The sequence below is a fragment of the Bombina bombina genome, chromosome 6 (assembly GCF_027579735.1).
Source record: "Bombina bombina isolate aBomBom1 chromosome 6, aBomBom1.pri, whole genome shotgun sequence".
In the NCBI taxonomy this organism is placed as follows: domain Eukaryota; kingdom Metazoa; phylum Chordata; class Amphibia; order Anura; family Bombinatoridae; genus Bombina; species Bombina bombina.
The window spans coordinates 190,905,563-190,927,735 of record NC_069504.1 but is presented as its reverse complement, the minus strand read 5'-3'; positions in this window follow the sequence as shown (position 1 = coordinate 190,927,735).

The following is a 22,173-nucleotide window of genomic DNA, read 5'->3' as shown; positions in this document are numbered from 1 at the left end:
CCCCCCAACATTACAACCCACCACCCACATACCCCTAATCTAACCCAAACCCCCCTTAAATAAACCTAACACTAAGCCCCTGAAGATCTTCCTACCTTATCTTCACCATACCAGGTTCACCGATCCGTCCTGAAGAGCTCCTTCGATGTCCTGATCCAAGCCCAAGCGGGGGGCTGAAGAGGTCCATGATCCGGTCAAAGTCTTCATCCAAGCGGGGCAGAAGAGGATCTTCCATCCGATTGAAGTCATCATCCAGGCGGCATCTTCTATGGTCTTCCATCCGGAGCGAAGCGGCAGGATCCTGAAGACCTCCAGCGCGGAACATCCATCCGGCCCGACGACTGAACGACGAATGACTGTTCCTTTAAGGGACGTCATCCAAGATGGCGTCCCTCGAATTCCGATTGGCTGATAGGATTCTATCAGCCAATCGGAATTAAGGTAGGAATTTTCTGATTGGCTGATGGAATCAGCCAATCAGAATCAAGTTCAATCCGATTGGCTGATCCAATCAGCCAATCAGATTGAGCTCGCATTCTATTGGCTGATCGGAACAGCCAATAGAATGCGAGCTCAATCTGATTGGCTGATTGGATCAGCCAATCGGATTGAACTTGATTCTGATTGGCTGATTCCATCAGCCAATCAGAAAATTCCTACCTTAATTCCGATTGGCTGATAGAATCCTATCAGCCAATCGGAATTCAAGGGACACCATCTTGGATGACGTCCCTTAAAGGAACCGTCATTAGTCGGGAGACAACGGAAGAAGAGGATGGATCCGCGTCGCCTGCTTCAAGATGGACCCGCTCCGCACCGGATGGAAGAAGATCGAAGATGCCGCTTGGAGAAGATGTTTGCCGGTCCGGATGTCCTCTTCTTGCCGGATAGGAGGAAGACTTTGGAGCCTCTTCTGGACCTCTTCAGCACCGGATGATGGATCGCCAACCCCCGCTTGGGTTGGATGAAGATGTTGGAGCCAGGACGGATCGGTGATACCTGGATGGTGAAGACAAGGTAGGAAGATCTTCAGGGGCTTAGTGTTAGGTTTATTTAAGGGGGGTTTGGGTTAGATTAGGGGTATGTGGGTGGTGGGTTGTAATGTTGGGGGGGGGGTATTGTATTTATTCTTTTACAGGCAAAAGAGCTGAAATTCTTGGGGCATGCCCCGCAAAGGGCCCTGTTCAGGGCTGGTAAGGTAAAAGAGCTTGTAACTTTTTTAATTTAGAATAGGGTAGGGAATTTTTTATTTTGGGGGGCTTTGTTATTTTATTAGGGGGCTTAGAGTAGGTGTAATTAGTTTAAAATTGTTGTAATATTTTTCTTATGTTTGTAAATATTTTTTTATTTTTTGTAACTTAGTTCTTTTTTATTTTTTGTACTTTAGCTAGTTTATTTAATTGTATTTATTTGTAGGAATTGTGTTTAATTAATTTATTGATAGTGTAGTGTTAGGTTAATTGTAGGTAATTGTAGGTAGTTTATTTAATTATTTTATTGATAGGGTAGTGTTAGGTTTAATTATATCTTAGGTTAGGATTTATTTTACAGGTAAATTTGTTATTATTTTAACTAGGTAACTATTAAATAGTTCTTAACTATTTAATAGCTATTGTACCTGGTTAAAATAATTACAAAGTTGCCTGTAAAATAAATATTAATCCTAAAATAGCTATAATATAATTATAATTTATATTGTAGCTATATTAGGATTTATTTTACAGGTAAGTATTTAGCTTTAAATAGGAATAATTTATTTAATAAGAGTTAATTTATTTCGTTAGATGTAAATTATATTTAAGTTAGGGGGGTGTTAGTGTTAGGGTTAGACTTAGCTTTAGGGGTTAATACATTTATTAGAATAGCGGTGAGCTCCGCTCGGCAGATTAGGGGTTAATAATTGAAGGTAGGTGTCGGCGATGTTAGGGAGGGCAGATTAGGGGTTAATACTATTTATGATAGGGTTAGTGAGGCGGATTAGGGGTTAATAAATTTATTATAGTAGCGCTCAGGTCCGCTCGGCAGATTAGGGGTTAATAAGTGTAGTCAGGTGTCGGCGACGTTGTGGGGGGCAGATTAGGGGTTAATAAATATAATATAGGGGTCGGCGATGTTAGGGCAGCAGATTAGGGGTACATAGGGATAACGTAGGTTGCGGCGGTTTACGGAGCGGCAGATTAGGTGTTAAAAAAAATATGCAGGGGTCAGCGATAGCGGGGGCGGCAGATTAGGGGTTAATAAGTGTAAGGATAGGGGTGTTTAGACTCGGGGTACATGTTAGAGTGTTAGGTGCAGACGTAGGAAGTGTTTCCCCATAGGAAACAATGGGGCTGCGTTAGGAGCTGAACGCTGCTTTTTTGCAGGTGTTTTTTTTCAGCTCAAACAGTCCCATTGTTTCCTATGGGAGAATCGTGCACGAGCACGTTTTTGAGGCTGGCCGCGTCCGTAAGCAACTCTGGTATCGAGAGTTGCATTTGCGGTAAAAATGCTCTACGCTCCTTTTTTGGAGCCTAACGCAGCATTTGTTTGAACTCTCGATACCAGAGTTAAATTTATGGTGCGGCCAGAAAAAAGCCCGCGGAGCGTTAACAGCCCTTTTACCGCCAAACTCCAAATCTAGGCCACAGGGTTTATTTTATAGGTAAGTATTTAGATTTAAATAGGAATATTTTAATTAATAATATTAATATTAGATTTATTTTAATAAGAGTTTAGTTAGGATGTTAGAGTTAGATAGGGTTATTATACTTAATATATATATAATTATAATAACGATATTAACTATATGAACCCTAGTATAATTAGGGTTAATATAGTTAATATATATAATATAACTATATTAACCCTAATATAATTAGGGTTAATATAGTTAATATAGCTGGCGGCGGTGTAGGGGGATTAGATTAGGGGTTAATACATTTATTATAGGTGGCCGCGGTGTAGGGGGATGTAGATTGTAGGCAAAAGAGCAGTTTACTTTATGACAAAGCTCCACCAAAAGCCCTTTTAAGGGCTGGCAAAAGAGCTGTTACTTTGGGGCATGGCCCGCAAAAAGCCCTTTTAAGGGCTGGCAAAAGAGCTGTTACTTTGGGGCAATGCCACGCAAAAAGCCCTTTTCAGGGCTATTTGTAGGGTTAGACTTAGGTTTAGTGGTAGGGATAGTTTAGTATTTTAGGGGTTAAATAATTTAATATAGATGGCGGCGGGGTAGGGGATTAGATTAGGGGTTAATAATTTTAAAATAGCGGCGGGGTAGGGGCTCACTTTAGGGGGTAGGTAAGGTAGATGGCGGCGGTGTTAGGGGCTCACTTTAGGGGGTAGGTAAGGTAGATGGCGGCGGTGTTAGGGGCTCACTTTAGGGGGTAGGTAAGGTAGATGGCGGCGGTGTTAGGGGCTCACTTTAGGGGGTAGGTAAGGTAGATGGCGGCGGTGTTAGGGGCTCACTTTAGGGGGTTATAGATTTAATATAGCTGGCGGCGGTTTAGGGGTTAATAACTTTATTAGGTAGCGGCGGGCTCTGGGAGCGGCGGTTTAGGGGTTAATACATATTTTATTGTTAGGCTAGTGAGGGGGGATAGCGGATAGAGGGTTAGACGTGTCGGGCTATGTTAGGGAGGCGTGTTAGACTTGTCGGGCTATGTTAGGGAGGCGTGTTAGACTTGTCGGGCTATGTTAGGGAGGCGTGTTAGACAGTGCGGGTGTTTTAGACTTTAGTCAGGTTTTATAGGCGCCGGCAGTTTCTAACGTGCCGCAAGTCACTGGCGACGCCAGAAATTTGTGCTTGCGCAGATTTCTGGACATCGCTGGTTTGTCAGACTTACGGCACGTTAGCATCTGACGGCGACTTATATAGGATAGCTCGAGTTGCGAGCTGAAACTGCGGGCGACACCGGTTCCCTCGCTTGCGCCGCAAACTGCGATCTATATCGGATCGCGCCCCTAGTGTTGCTTTATTCTGCAAAGCTACTATCTGTAATTTTTATAATTCTTCAACTATGATCTTAATAGTCAGCAATCTCGTCTGATATAGACACTACTAGTTTACTAATTATTTTATGCAACCTAAATTCTCTCACACTCCTGTATGAGGAAAGAATACAATCATAACATGATTTAAAACTACAAAATCTTTTAAAAGTAAACACATCTTTATGGTAAGATGATTCCTTTTATTGACAAATTGCAGATACCATACCAATTAATAAAAGGGAAAAAATACATTTGCTTTCATAACACAGCTCCAATAAGAGCCATGGTAGGTAGAAAATATAGCATCAATAGTGATGTCGCGAACAGTTCTGCCGCGAATAGTTCGCAGTGAACATAGCATGTTCGCGTTCGCTGCGGACGGCGAACATATGCGATGTTCGATCCGCCCCCTATTCGTCATCATTGAGTAAACTTTGACCCTGTAGCTCACAGTCACAAGTAACATTCCAGCCAATCAGCAGCAGACACTCCCTCCCAGACCCTCCCACCTCCTGGACAGCATCCATTTTAGATTCATTCGGAGCCTGCATTCTTAGTGAGAGGAGGGACAGTGTAGCTGCTGCTGATTTAATAGGGAAATCGATAGCTAGGCTAGTGTATTCAGTGTCCACTACAGTCCTGAAGGACTCATCTGATCTCTGCTGTAAGGACAGCACCCCAAAAAGCCCTTTTTAGGGCTAGAACATCAGTCTGCTTTTTTTTTTTCCCCTGTGTAATCTAATTGCAGCCTGCCTGCCAGCTCAGGCTCACAGCGTATACTGTGCCCACTTGCCCAGTGCCACCACTCATATCTGGTGTAACAGTAGTGTACATTTAAAAAAAAAACAAAAAACTTTTTTTTAATTTGAAATAATAGCAGTCATTTTCCTTCACACGTGTGCATTTGAGGTCCTGCCAGGGCACAGTGTGACACCAGTGCAAGTCATATCTGCTAAAAAAGTAGTGTACATTTAAAATAAAAAAAAACCCTTTTTTTACTGTGAAATAATAGCAGTCAGTTTCCTTCACACATGTGCGTTTCAGGTCCTGCCAGGGCACAGTGTGACACCAGTGCAAGTCATATCTGCTAAAACAGTAGTGTATATTTAAAAAAAACAAAAAAAACCCTTTTTTACTGTGAAATAATAGCAGTCAGTTTCCTTCACACGTGTGCATTCCAGGTCCTGCCAGGGCACAGTGTCACACCAGTGCACGTCATATCTACTAAAACAGTAGTGTACATACATTTTAAAAAAAACAAAAACATTTTTTACTGTGAAATAATAGCAGTCAGTTTCCCTCACACGTGCGTTCCAGGTCCTGCCAGGGCACAGTGTCACACCAGTGCAAGTCATATCTGCTAAAACAGTAGTGTACATACATTTAAAAAAAACAACCTTTTTATTGTGAAATAATAGCAGTCAGTTTCCCTCACATGTGTGCGCTCCAGGTCCTGCCAGGGCACAGTGTCACACCAGTGCAAGTCATATCTACTAAAACAATAGTGTACATACATAAAAAAAAAAAAAACAACTTTTTTTTACTGTGAAATAATAGCAGTCAGTTTCTCTCACACGTGTGCGTTCCAGGTCCTGCCAGGGCACAGTGTCACACCAGTGCAAGTCATATCTGCTAAAACAGTAGTGTACATTTAAAAAAAAAAAAAACCTTACACTACCTGAACGATACAACATCATACCTGATGTTTTAAAGCATATGCAAAGACCAAAATGAAGCAGCACCACCAAAAGAGTTTCTTCAAGGTGTTTTATTCAGCCTGAGGAGTAGCCAGACCCAACACAATTAAACAACAACGTTTCGGACACAGTCCTTAGTCATGTATGATGTTTTAAAGCATGTTATTCCAAACAATTTAGGAATGTTAGGTGATTTATGCCCTTTATGGATTAAAACCAGACTCTGCATCAACTATGTAATTTTCCATGGGAGTTTGCCATGGATCCCCCTCCGGCATACCACAGTCCAGGTGTTAGTCCCCTTGAAACAACTTTTCCATCACTTTTGTGGCCAGAAAGAGTCCCTGTGGGTTTTAAAATTCACCTGCCTATTGAAGTCTATGGCGGTTTGCCCGGTTCGCAAACTTTTGCGGAAGTTCGCGTTCGCCATTCGCTAACACAAAATTTTAGGTTCGCAACATCACTAACCATCAAAAGAACTATAATTATGCTACTCCCTAAACAAATATTTCTCTGTATAATTAATATAAATTTCTAGCTGAGGCGTGTCCTCACTGTGTTCCATAGCGTGAAATGTCTAAAATATTCTGATATATTGCTGCATTTTCTTTAAACTATAAAGGTGCAAACATATTTTCTATACTCAGTGGGTCATTCAATAGGTTACAATACTGCAAGGTTTAGAGTTACACTTATCCAAAGGGTTACTTTGTTTAAGTACATAAACTACAATGTGTACTAATACAACTAAGGCATATTTTTCTGCAGACAAAGCTACATGACTTCTTATAACTAATATGATCAACAAAAAATAACACAAATACAAGAAAATACAAAACAAGCAATATAAGTAAACAAGTTAAAACAATACTCCCCTAATTTAATTGTTATTGAATCTGTATCAGCGTAACAGGTCCTCAATATCAACAGGCAAGGCACAGTCCAGAGAAGGATAGTCTTTATGTTCTGAAGACACACATCATAGGAAACAGTCATAGATTACCCAGAGTCCAGTTCTGGGGCTGGTACCAGCATGCAAAGCAAAGAATGGATCCAAAGATAGTTCAGCAACTTTTACTGCAGTATGGTGGTTAAAACAAATTTGACAAAAGGTCTTTTATCTTCATTGTTTCTTTCTTTAAAAGGTTTACTTGCATTCAATCTTCATTCTTTTGGAGAGTGCACTATGGAATTCTAGCTGTACAGATTTTACCTAAATATGAAAAACTCAAAAATGATTCAGTTAGTGTCTTTAATCTCTGGATACAGCTTCATGATCTCATCCTGCAAATACAATTATTGTGTTAAGAACAAAATAGAAAAATAAAAACATTTTAGGTTCATTTACTTACTTAAAATAATCACCCAAATCACATAAAGATACTCATCAATACTTCCCCCTTTGTATGCGGGAACCACCCTATGTGTCACGCAAACACAAGATAACAGCAAACTAAAAGACAATTCATGCACTCCACTCATGCATGTAGTATACTATTCTTAACATCAGGCAAAATCAAATACACTTCAACATTCAATATTCCATTCATATAGCACCCTTCCACACGCATTCACTAAAAAGAAAAACATAACATTCTCTTAGAAAACACTTAAAACCAACTGTCCATTCCACAAAACAATAACAGTCGACACAAACTTTTAACAACCAGAATTAACCTGAAATTCAACACATATAGTTATACATTACTGAAACACAGCACTCGCAAAACACTACAAATAATTAAAATCCTATAACAACCGTCTATACCCTGGTTCTGCAAATTCTACCATGCACAATACTTCAAGATCACACTAATAATGCAATCACTTCAGATGATCAATAAACTCCAGTTGCATATTTACAAATAAAATACCTAACCTTAAATTTACAAAGGAACACACAAAAACTAAGTTCTATATTTTGGGAAAGATCAGATAAAAATGGTACAGCCACTGTTCTATATAGCCCCTGCTCGCATGCACAGTGCAAATCCACTGTTAAATAAATCATCAATTTGTGAAAAGCTCTAGAATCCAGTCTATACTTTTACATAACCAAAATTTTACTAAATACACAAGTATTTGATTTAACTTTTTTTTATATAATTTGATATTCACCATTTTGCAGCTCCCTAGCTAAATATAAAAATGGTATACAACAAAATGAGCTTTCTAAAAAGAATAATAAGAATGTACACTAATAGAGTAAAAAGACAGTTTGTCCAAAAATTTCCCCTTTAAATTGTTCTCAATGATCCACTGTCCTCACTTATAATAAAAACGTATACTGACGTCCATTGAATAGCCTAAGCAAACACAGCCAGCATAAAAAATAAAAATAAACACACTCACAGTGGGGTGCAGGACAGTTAAAGGGACATTTTACCCAAATTTTAAAAAAATATCTTTAATTGAAACTGCTGACACAGTTAAATATACTAGTGTTTGGCTTACAATAAACCTCATCTTCATTCTCTGTAAATATTTCTTTGAAATCTCAGATTTTATATCAGTTTGCCTGTACCCCTTTAAATATTTTCTCTTCTTTTTTTGTTTTTTTTGTTTCGCTAGTCTCACAGATCGCAACACAAAGATTGCATCAGTTCAGTTTGCATTACAAAGGGAATTGAGTTACACTGCGTAAATGTCTGCTATCTAAACGGCAGATTTACATTTATGTTTTATCTCTTTTACTTGTTACTACAGTGTTATTGCTGCTCATGAACTCCTTTCCCATGAGTGAACTGCTCCTTTAAGTAATAAAATGACAATTTTCCATTGCTCTGTCTAAGCCCTGAGCTCCGATTTTACAGACAAATATAAAATAAAGAACACAATGAGATATGCTTATTATCCAGAATTCAACCCATTGCAATAAACTGTGTTTTGAAAGCACAAAACCAGCTACTTCATATATACAAATAAACTCGCAAATGCAATTTCTCCTATATTTTATACTATTCAGCTTGTATCACAAGTCATTGAAAATACATTAATATAAAAACAATTTTACAGTGTACTGTCCCCATAAGGGCTGACCATTTATAACATGTATATTACATATGTATACCCTAGCCATGATTAGGAAACTTGTATTATTTACCATAAAAATTCTACTTCTTTACTGTATCATGACCTGCATATTTAAATGAGAGCCATCACAGCATAAATAATACCCATTTATATAAAAACGACTACTGAATTAATTTACTTGCAACAGAAACAGACCCAAATACTTTTAGATAAATTTAATACTATACAGCTTATAACCTTATTTTATCTTTTCCACTAACTCCTTGCACAAATCATGCAAATACAACATACTTGAATCAACCTGTTAATCTTTTTTCATTTACCAGAACGTGATCGAAAGTCACACAATCATTCGCACATTCACAAATCCCTTAATTAGTTCACTTGCAAAAACAATATATTTATATGCCGCAACAGGTGGACAGTCTTTATTTGCATACAACAAATATCACTTAAAACTAAAAACTGCTATTAATAACACACATAATTAAGAACATACATATAACTTTAAAATAAAGTTACAATAATAAAACTTCAAAATACCTCATTACAACGTCTGATTTCTTAGCTAAGAAACTATCCTGAATAATTACCATTCAGAAAGAAAAATGCAGCAAGTTCATTTTTACAGTGATACACACAAAATACATCATATCAGCTTGCATACCATAAATTCACTTCCTAACATTTATTCTAAAGCATTTTCAACATACATCAAACTCTTAGTGACACAAAAAAACACATTAACAGTCTCTTTCCTTCTTTCAGGAAAACATATATTTCATAACATGCCAAAGACATTTAAGAATACAATAAGATTAACTTTCCACCCAATTTAAAATGTATTTGAAAGTGTCTGAATTTGCAAGGTATGGCAATTTTCCCCACAGATTGGGACAAACAAATTTCAAACAAAATTAATACATTCTCAGATCTTTTGGATTAGAGTAAATCTTTTACACGTCATATAAGACACAGTGAGAACCGACAGACCAACACTCATTACACAGCACTGCCCCCCTTTCTCTACTCATAACTTCTCTGAATACAGGAGAAAACTTCAGCATGCACAGCTCCCTGCCTTGAAATTAAACTGTTAACCCCTTTGTAGACATTAAAAATGCAATAATATTCTCCTTTTCTCTATGCATTATTATCAATATTTTGCTATGAGCAGACCCCATTTTTTAACAACACAATAATAGCAGCAAAATAACAGCAGCAATAATAAACACTCATTCACTTAATATCTTCTAAGCACAGCACAGCACAATTATATGGCAATAAAAGCAAGCAAGCAATAGCAGCATCAAATATCAATTCAAATCCAGTGATAGGTAAAAAAAACTCTACTATAGGAATGTATAGGGACAACTTCAACACAGATGAGACTCAAACTCACCACTACATAGCGATGCCAACTTGCACGGGGGACTTAAACCTCCCATCAAATGCATGCTAACTTTTTTCTGCGCTCTTTACCAGACAGGACTGCACACCTGTCTAAACTATCACAGGACTGTAAACCTGTCTAGAGGGGGTTATCACAACTGCCGGCAGGTCTGAAAACCTCCGCAAAAAACCTACTTCTTTACTGCAGGAACCCCTTAACCCCTTTATCATATATAACCAACACCTATTATAAGAATACATTTAGGTTCAGATTCACAGAGGGAAAAGTAGAGTAAAAAAACATTCATCTACTTACCCAGTGTGAATCCCACGAGCTGACACCAGAATTGTTAGGTGTTGTTTTCAGAGGGGGAGTGTCAGTCAGGACTGGGACTTAGGCACACCGTACCAGCTGGAAATTAATATATTATTTGATCAGGATATCCACGAGAACAGACTTCAGACCACGCAGCAATGAGTCTAAAACTATTCTCCTTTATTGAAAGATGAACAACATGTCTTATAGGCAGTCATGACAGCATATAGGGTTAACATGATGACACTTTATGACCGCGTCATTTTACACAGTGTTTGTCAGGAAAAATACAAGCTCATTATTATAATTAGGTAAAAGACAGTTTTGAGAAGCAATATTTCTATATCCATAATAACAAATGCATTTAGGCCCAAAGCAAGGCCATATGGGCATCTTATAGAGATAGCAACTTCCAGGAACCTTGCCCAGAACATCTGCAAGGCCAAATTAGCTCTACAGAAACTAATAACAAATATATCCTTTCCCACTACAGAATAGCTGCTATAATAAATGTTACTGAGAGAAGATAGATGCCTAAGGACAAAATGGCGCTGGCCATGCTAACAATTCCTAACATAACCTTAACAGGTGAAATAATAGCTACTTCTTATGCAGAGATTTTGGCCAAGTGTCAATGCTATTTGACTTATCTGAAGGAGTAGAATATGTTCTAAAGACTGTACCTGAAGCAGTTAGTGAAACTATACTACACTATCTGGGAATTTGTAGATAGATTTACATTTAGTTAAATAACAATACCAAGGACCTGAAAGTGATGCCTTATCCCTCTTTCCATATCTAGGGACTAGACATATAACTTAGTATGACACAAGCTCTTTTGATTTCAGTCAGACCATTGATGCCTTTCCTTAAAGGGACATTAAACCCAAAAAATGTATTTCATGATTCAGAAAGAGAATACAATTTTAAACAACTTTCCAATGTACTTCTATTATTTAATTTGCTTCCTCCTCTTGTTATCCTTTGCTGAAAGGTTTATCTAGGTAAGCTCAGGAGCAGCAAAGAACCTATGTTCTAGCTGCTGATTGGTGGCTGCAGATATATAATAATTGTCATTGGCTCACCCATGTGTTCAGTCAGAAATCAGTAGTGCATTGCTGCTCCTTCAACAAATGAAACCAAGAGAATGAAACACATTAGATAATAGAAGTCAATTAGAAAGTTGTTTAAAATTGTATTCTCTATCTGAAGTATGAAATATTGTTTTTGGGTTTCATGTCCCTTTAAACCTGTTCGAAAATATATTTGGACACTCATTTGGAAGGATACTATGCTGATCTTAGTTAAAGGGACACACAAGCCAAAATGAAACTTTCATGATTCAGATAGAACATGCAGTTTTAAACAACCAATTTACTTCCATTAATAAAATATGCACAGTCTTGTTTTATCTACACTTTTTGAGTCACCAGCTCCTATTGAGCATGTGCAAGTGTTCACAGAATATTCAGTCATGGGCAAAAATATTGGCACCCCTGCATTTCTGTCAGATAATGCACCACTTTGCCCAGAAAATTGTTGCAATTACAAATGTTTAGGCATTCTCATGTTTATTTCTTTTGTATGGTATGACACAAAAAAGTGGAGAGAAAAAAGCCAAATCTGACACATTTCATGCAAAACTGAAAATGAAAATGGACTAGAAAAATTATTGGCACCTTCTCAAAATTGTAAGAAATAATTGCATTCCAAGTTTGTGATGCTCCTGTAATTTATAATTAAACTCACCTGTATCAATAAACAGGTGCTGACAATATAGAAATCACACCAGGAACCAGTAAAAATGGTGAAACATTGACTCAAGCTTTCTGTTTTGTGTCTCTGTGTGCCACACTAAGCATGGAGAAGAGAAAGAGCTGCGAATAATTGTCTGAGGATCTGATAACAACAATTGTGGAAAAGCATGGACAATCTCAAGGTTACAAGTCCATCTCCAGAGATCTTAGTGTTCCTGTGTCCACAGTGTGTGCAACATTGTCAAGAAGTGTACAGCCGATGGCACTGTAGCTAATCTCCCTGGACGAGGACGAAAGAGAAAAATTGATCAAAGATTGCAACAAAGGATTGTTCGAATGGTGGATAAAGAACACAGGGTACAAATGTGTCAGCTCGGACTATACGTCGCCATCTGAATGAAAAAGGGAAGCTATTGTAGGAGACCCAGGAGAACCCCACTGCTGACACAGAAACATAAAACAGCCAGATTAGAGTTTGCCAAAACTTACATGAGAAAGCCAAAATACTTTTGGGAAAATGTGCTGTGGACAGATGAAACAAACTTACAGCTTTTTGGTAAAGCCCATCATTCTACTGTTTTCAGAAATAGGAATGAGGCTTTTAAAGAAAATAATAAAGTCCCTACAGTCAAACATGGTGGAGGTTCACTGATGTTATGGTGTTTCTTTGCTGCTTCAGACCATCAAATAATTATGTGGGTCTCCGTCAGAGGTCATGGGTCTTACAGCAGGACAATGACCCAAAGCACATGTCAAAAAAGCACCCAGAAATGGTTTGAGACAAAGCGCTGGAGAGTACTGAACTGGCCAGGAATGATTCTAGATCTCAATCCCATAGAGCACCTGTGGAGAGATAACAGCAATTGGGAAAAGGAACCCCTTTTTTTCTCCACTTTTTTGTGTCATACCAATACAAACAAAAATGTGCATTATCTGACAGAAATGCAGGGGTGCCAATATTTTTGTCCATGACTGTACGTATATGCATTTGGGATTGGCTAATTGCTGTCACATGATACAGGAGGAGTGGAAATAGACATAATTTGTCAGAATTACTACTCATTGAAGTTCAGACTAAGGTCCCCTGTATTCAAATATTCTCCAGCTTGGAGAGAAATTGTAGTTCAGACTTCACAAAGGCTGAATTTTCAAAATAAAAAAGGCTGAACTCTCCAGCACAGAAAAATCTCTCTTATTTATTCATGTGAAGCAGAGACAAAACCAAATCAATATAGCACTGCATGATAAAAGAGTTTTGTCACACTTTGTGCATTGTATTTTATATTACTATACATTTCAGATTGGGTCCTTTCAGTATTATTGCTAAAGGGACAGTACACTGTAAAATTGTTTTTATATTCATCTATTTGCAATGACTTGTTATACCAGCTGCAGAGTATAAAATTTATGAGAAATCACATTTTTCGGTTTATTTGTGTATATGAAGTAGTTGGTTTTGTGCTTTTAAACCCCGGCCAATTACAATGGGTTGAGCTTCAGGTAATAATAGATCTCATTATGTTATCACTTTGTGTACACACACTAGCTTCCTTATTTTATATTTGTCTAGAAAACCAAAGCTCAATACATAGAAAGAACAATGTAAAATTATTATTTTATTACTTAACTATCATGCCCCCCACTGAGAGTGTAATCTCTTCTGCTGACTGTGTTTACTTAGGCTATTCAATAGAATATACTCCAGTATAGAAACTTTCAGTATAGGTTGGGATACCACAGGCTAAATCAGCTATTTCAAATGCCAAAATAGGGGTAAAGGAGCTACTTGTAAAGAATTTAAAACACTCCAGCAGGTAAAATAAATCATTGGGAACAATTTAAAGGGGAGAAAAATTTTGGGTGAATTGTCCCTTTGTACTTTCTCATTTGTAATTTAATAAATTTAAATTTTGATCTATCAGTGATTTTACACATTCTGATTATGCTTTGAAATTTCTGTGTTACTTTAATATCTTAGGATCATACTTTATATAAAATTACATTGCACTTTTATTTTCTCCATTGTAAACTGACAGCTTCAGAAAGTGGGAGGGACAGGATAGTTCCCTGGGCAGAACAGGGGAATTCCTAAGGTATGTCTGAAGCTCTCTCACTAGTCTTTTAAACAAGCTGGTCTCACTGATTTGTCTCGCCAGCTGTATGCAGGTGAATTTTGCTTAAAATTCACAATACACATTTTAACTAACAGAAAAGTAATATATACTAAAATATAGACAAAAAAAAGTTAAGTTGTAGTGAAAACATTTCAGTTTAATGTGGAATTGATGCAAACTAAGTCTTTGGGGTAGATTTAACAAGCAGCGGATGCTGCAATCTACCCGCGTAGTTTCCAGATTGCTGGAAACATAAATTAAGAAGCAGCGGTGGTAGACAGCAATCATCCCGATCAGATACAATCGGGATAATTGACACACCCTGCTAGCGGCTGATTGCCTGCAAATCTGCAGGGGGCGGCATTGCACAAGCTTGTGCAATGATAAATGCTGACGATTTATCGATTTTGGGCGGATATGATCTGCTACAGTGGATCATTTCTGCCTGCCTCATAATAAATGGGCCCCTTTATATCAGCAGCAGGGGTTCTCCAGTCACCTTCTATCTCCCATGTGAAACTTTGTATCCCAGAGAGCTTTATTGCTCACTATAGAAGGCATCTTTCATCTCTCTGGGAGTTCTAAGTTCCTTCCCTTCCCTTTTCTTATAAAATTCAGTGAGTTTTGCTCCTGTGAAGTCAGATCTATATTCTCTCTCCAAACTAGATAATATTTGATTATCCAGCACACAAAAAGGAATGACGCTCTCTGGTAAACTGAAGCTGACAGTTTTTCAGTTTTAATTGAAATAAAAGACATGCAAAGTGAAATCTAATTTATAAAAGAAGCACACACACACATATATATATATGAGCAAAAAAGATGGGTGTAGGGGTGGCGCTGTAAAAACACCCTAAAAATATATATTCAAATGTGACTAGAGTGTTGAATTTGCTGCCTATGAATATCTATCCAGAGAAAACTGTGCCCCCAGGAACAGTGAACCTGATAGAATAAAATGTGTAATGAAGTAGGGGAAAAAGGGGATAAGGAATATTCAAGAGGGCGCAACACTCAAAAAGTAGGACCCTAAATATGGGGGTCTATTTTAAGTTGATTTAAAAAAACAGTTTGCTGGAATAAAACAACTGGTTAATGTATATGTCTGGGTTTCCAAATGATAAAAATGCTATAGATTAGAAAAAGGGATTATGGTTATTATTTAGTGACCCTATTATAAGCTAATATTTGGTTGGATAACAATGGTATCTAAAATGGATGTGTACAATATACACAATTAACTATGTTGGAATGTAGTTAACAATATAGTTGTTCTAGCCAAATAACTAGTGTAATACCCACTGAATTGTGTGTGACAAATTGAGTACACAAGAACATATATATATCAAAATGCAACCATCTGGTTCAGGAATAACCCAAATATTAGCAAAAGTCACTACGCTTGGTACTTTAAATATTATAATAGCCTAAGCGTACCATGCGTAGTAATAATAATAATGATAGGAGAGTTTCAATATCAATTTAAATCACAACAAAAATAGCCCAATAAAGTTCAAAGTGTAAGTCCAATATTGGTGGAAAGCTTCAATAGCTGTAGATGCGAGTAATGCAAATGTATAGGCAAATATAACAATGTATCCACGTTCCACAACGAGCCCGTTGGGAGTATACTTACACTCCGTTACCTCAATCTAATGAGGTAAGTGCCACGCAGTGTATAGGTAGTTCTCCCTCCCGGTATCTGTGGTATAGTGGAGCTGTGTCCTCTTACGATCCAGAGATCTCTTTAGCACTCTCTCTCGAATTTGGCTCAATCATGTAAGAGAAAGGACATACAATAGTGCAACATTGTATGGGAATATCACACTTTTTATTTGTTTAACAATTGTGCGCTTACATCAAATGACCTCAATAGTATGAGGTAATTAAAAGCATTGGTATAAAAATTTCTTTGTTCTTTGACTCCTGAACAAATACTCATAAAATCTGGTAAAATCTGTGTACAATACAGATGAAACATACGGTAAAAAACAAGGAACCTGACACGTTTCGAAGGGATATAGAACTTTTGTGCCCTTCTTCCTCAGAGGTGATTACCGATTAATACATTTGTTGCACTTAAATACACTGAAAAGCCGGGGTGGCGGCACGCCCCGTGATGCTAATAAGTGTAACCATTGGTCTCTAAAGGTCACATGCCGGTTAGTTTATTCTATTGGTTTAAAGTCCGGTTGTGAATGTCATGTGACACTTCATTGATGCCATTGGATCTCATTATTGTGTACACTGTTACTATAGAAACATCGTGAACTACGGATAATGTCCGATCGAGTGGAAAACTTCAAATAATTTTGTTAAAATATGTTTGGTATAGTCGTTTAAGTAGTTGTGGCTTGTTTTAAGTAAACGTCTATGATATGTTAAATGTATATCAGACATAATACACAAATAGTAATAATGATATATTACCGATGACAAAAATTTTTTGGGTTAGTTGTGTCTAAAAGGAGAGATATTTTGCTATAGTGATAAAAATGTGGAAAGTTAAGTGATTCATTTGCCCTTTTTGTAGTATAAATATCTAAAAGTCTCCAGAGTGAGAGATCGCCTTGTTATTTAATATAATCCTAAACTATATGATTATATATTTAAAATATTCCTTTAAAAAGATGATAGATAATAAGGAAAATTAAAAAAGTATATATGTTAGAAAATTGAGTGTATGCGCTGGAATGAAATAGGATAAATATATGAATGTGTGAATTCTAATAGACTATTAGAAATTCTTAAATAATTGAAAACTATACATGTCCTCTGTTTTAGGACTAAATAAATGGTAATATCTTATAACAGATCCTGTAGATGTAATGATATATAAAAAAAATTGATGGTTAAAATTTATTTAAAAAAATAATTTAAAAAAAGGGGGTAAAGCGATGAGAATTTGATATTAGAAATCCAAAATAGATGTTTATTAAATATAGTTAATAATAAAATAATTATTATTGTTGCTATTAATGGTTAAAAAATATAAATTTAATGTCATATAAACTGGAATTAATAACACTAAATAGATGTTATGTTAAAAAAATAATGCTTTATGTTGTATTTGAATGGAATTGTATGGGATAATATAAGAAGCAAAATGGGGCTTGTACTTATAGAGGGACAATACATGGATCCATTATGGATCACTAGATAGTATACTATAATTATTATTAAATTTCAGTGGTCCATATTGTGAATTCAACAGATACCAACAGAGATTGAATAATACTTCATTATCTGGGTGTTCAACTAAGATATAAGTGGATTAAATGTATTAAATTAGATTAGATAGAGTTGTGGTAAAACCTTTCTATTTAGTGGAGGAACAATCGTTGGGAATGAATTGTATCATATATACATAGATGGACAGAATTAAGTGAGATAGGCAGCAAGGTCAATGTCTTTATTCAATCCCTTGGGAACTAGTGTTTGAAAGGTATAGATCCAGAATGTTTCCCTCCTCCGGATGTCCAATTCTCTGTCTCCTCCTCTTCTCTTTTCAGGTATGTATTCTAAAATCGATCCTTTTAAACAACTCGGATCTTTATTGTGTTTCTTGAGGTAATGTGCGGAGAGGTATTGATTTTTTTCTCCTATTTCTATATTATTAAGATGTTCCAAAAGTCTTTTTTTATAGGGTCTAGTGGTGCGGCCTATATACTGTAGGCCACACCCACATTCTAAAATGTAAACCACATTTTCTGTGCGACAGTTACATAATGAATTTATTTCATAGCTCTTTCGTAACAGCTGAAGTGATCATCTTTGTGGGTTTATTCCTCCCTAAATGGTGATCACAAGCCACACAGTTGCGTCTGTTGCACTTGAAAAATCCAATTGTGGATTTGCTAAGCCAATTTTTATTTGTACCTGGTTTGTCTTTCAATTGGCTAGGTGCTAGAATGTTTTTCAGATTCCGGTTTTTCCTGAAAATTACTTTTGGAGCTATTTCAGTAATAGGTTTCAAAAACTCATCTTTTTTGAGGATCTCCCAGTGTTTTGTGATAATGTTTCTGATTTCTCTGGATCCCTCGTTATATGTGGTTATGAAATTGACTGAATATGGATTGATGTTGTTAGCCGCTTTTGGTTGTTCTTTCTTTTTTCCTATATTTAATAAGGACTCTCTATCCATCTGGTTTACCTTTTGGAGTGTATTTTTTAGTTTATACTTGTTATACCCCCTAGCTATGAATCTTTCTGTGAGGTTTTTTGCCTCTTGGTCAAAATCTTGTTTTCTTGAGCAGTTTCTTTTTAATCTTTGGTATTGACCCATGGGAATATTGTTAATCCATTTACGGTTATGGCTACTGGAGGCATGAAGATAGCCATTGCTATCTGTATCTTTCTTGTATAACTTGGTCTGAATTTTCTGATTTTCCTGAAAAAATACTACATCCAAAAAGTCTATCTCCATATTACTTCTTTTGCCTGTAAATGAAAGATTGTATTCATTGGTATTAAGTTTTGTTATGAATGTGTTCAATAACATTTCACTACCCTTCCAGATGAAGATAATGTCATCAATGTATCTCCCCCAGATGACGATATGGGGGAGATAGTCATTGTTGTGCCAGATTGTTTCCTCTTCCCATGCCCCCATATAAAGGTTGGCATAGCTGGGATCAAATTTCGTCCCCATCGCTGTGCCATTTATCTGGAGGTAATATTTATCCTCAAACAGAAAATAGTTCTTTTCCAAAGTAAATTTGACTGACTCTAGGATGAAGTTTTTATGATTCGTTGATAGAGCAGTTTTTTCTCTTAGCCAATAGTCTATTGTTTCCAGTCCTTTATCATGGGGTATATTAGTATAGAGGGCACTTACATCTAGTGTAACCCAGATGTAGCCCTCTTCCCATGTAATTTCACTCAATTTATCAATTGTATCTGGAGTATCCCTCAAATAAGATTTCATTTCGGATACTATTGGTTGAAGAAATATATCTATATATTCAGATAACCTGGAAGTTAATGAGTCTATTCCGGATACTATCGGTCTTCCAGGAGGGTTTTTTTGATCCTTATGGACCTTGGGCAAATGGTAGAGTATTGCAATAGTTGGTGTTTCGTTGTTGAGATATTTGTATTCCTCTTTGTTAATCACACCCAAATATTTGGCGTTATCCAAAAGATGGCTGTATTCTATTAGATATTTTTTTGTCGGATTATTAGTGAGTTTCTTATAAGTATTTACATCACTTAACATCCAATATGCCTCCTTTAAATAGTCATCTCTGTTTTGTATTACCATGCCTCCCCCTTTATCTGCTTCCCGGATTATGATATTATTATCTTTTTCCAAATTTCTGATAAATTCCTTCTCTGTTTTATCTAGGTTGTCATTTTTTATTTTATAGTTCTTAAATAGCTCATCAAAATCTTCCTGTACCAATTTAGAAAAAACTGGAATGTGGTTATCTTTAGAATGAACAGGAAAAAAAGTCGATTTAGGTTTTAGATTTGTGTGTAATTGTTTCTCTTGTCTTTCACTATATATATATACACACAAAATATGAGCCTAATTTGTTAAAGTTACACAGAAACTGTGAAGGCATAATCAGCATTTTAAAAATCACAATCCTAAATTCACTGCTGTATATAAAATAAAATACAAAATAGAAAGTGCAAAGTTTAAATGTAATACAATTTAATCTGGTGTAAAGTGATATAAAATACAGCACTGTCATATCATACAGTGCTATATTGCACTTGTCTCGTCTCTCCTTCACATACAGAAATGCAGGGAACACCCCTTGGAGAAGCAAAGCAAAATCTGCCTTTTGACTATTTCACTAGGGATCTCACAGTGCTGGAGGATCATTTTAGAATATCTCACCTAAGCTGAGAGGTTTTGAATATCAGGGACTAAATGCTATTGCATTATCTTGCTATCATGCATTTGTTGACTATGTAAATCTACTGTATTTACTGGTCCATTAATAATCAGTTGGATGAGACCAGAGAAAAAAGGAAAAACAGTCTGGTGGTGGTGGTGCAAGCAACGTATCTGAAAAACAGAAGACAAATATAAAATCAAGGGACAGCAATAAAGATCATGGTTATCTGGGGGGTGGAGGCGAGGGCCATTTGCCAAACCTTCCTCTTTATCTAATTAAATATATATTAGTCTTTGTTTATCAAAACGTGGACCCATGTTGGGTATATCTTTTCATATCCTCTGATTTTGTTCCTTATGTTAAGAGTTCAGCTAATCAAGCTGCTATTTTAAATTACTTTGTTAATTTCAAATGTAACAACCTTTGTTTGCAGCCATGTGAACTTCCTCAACCAGTGAAACAAAATGACTGGACTTGTATACTATTATTTTTATTATTATCAGGTATTTGTAGAGCGCCAACAGATTCTGCAGCGCTGTATACATACATTTTAGTCTTACAGTACAGTATGACTATGGTGGAGTAAGATTTTGGTTATGTAATGTTTATTTTTTTCCTTGTAACAAAGAAAATTTACTTTTTTGAATCAGGTGAGACATGAGTGGAGTTTTGAGTGATGCTATTTACAAATTACTATTGGTCCCTCAGATTTGCTCCCTGGCATGATCCTAATACCTGTTGAGAAAATGGAGGATACATGCTCAGCTGCTGAGGAACACTATATTTCTTTGGCATAAGTGTTCCAGAACATTCTTAAGGCATGGTCAAATGTTTTCACGTAAACATTGTTCAAGCATGCAGCATTCAAAAAGACTCTCACTATTTAAAAGAGAAGGGGCGAGATTACATATGCAGCATAAATTTCAGTGCAATTGCTGAAATCCCCGTCATCTGTAAGTTCACCTCGCACATCGGGTGAATCACATAAACCGCGCCATCAGATAATATACGGTTGTAAGTCGGATAAACTGGCGATGTTCAGAAATGTTCATAAATACACATTTCTGGAGTCGCCAGTGACTTATGGCAGTATATGAACTGCCGGTGCCTACGTTTAAAAAATAAAATAAAAATACCTGTAAAAATCGAACCCGTCTAAAAATAAATAATAACGACATGTCAAAACCCCTATATCTGCCATCCCCCCACATCGCAACTACTAATAAAAGTGATTAACCCATAATCCGCCACCCCCCACAATGCTAAGTATCTAATTAACCTATTAACCCCTTAACCGCCACCCCACAACGCTAAGTACCTAATTAGCCTATTAACCCCTAAACCACCACCAATGCAAAGTAATAAACTAATAACTAAGCCCCTTAACCTAACCCCAATTGCAATACACAACATAAAATAGAAAAAATTCTAATTACATTACAAAATAATAAACATTTTTTAAAAAATACTTTATAAACCCTAACATTACTGAAAATAAAAAACTATCCTTACTCAAAAAAAATCTAACAGTATACAAAATAAAAAACACTAAAATTACAAAAAAATAAAAAAGCTAAGATTACAAAAATAAACTAAATTATCCAAAATAAAAGTTATTCCTATTATAATTCCCCCTTGAAAACAAAAAAGCCACCCCAAAATAAAAACACCCCCAAATCCAACAATAAACTACCAATAGACCTTTGTACGACATTGCCCTAAGGCAATCAACTCTTTTACCAAAATAAAAAACACAGTAGCAGATTTGCAGTACTTTTTGTTCCCGAAATTTTGCAATTTGATGAAGTGAACTTATATATAGGCTAGATTTCAAGTGGAGCGCTATTTTATCTGGCACATTTAATCATTTACAGGTGCACGATAAATAACCAGCCATTACAAGTGGTTGGATATTGCTACCGCAAGCTCGTAATAGCAATTAGCGCTCAGAAAATTAACCAGAGAACAGATCTCTGGTTAATTTTCTAATTGTCCTGCAATTGGCCTCAAAATTTAGTGTGGTGTAGCTTATTAAAATAAAAAACT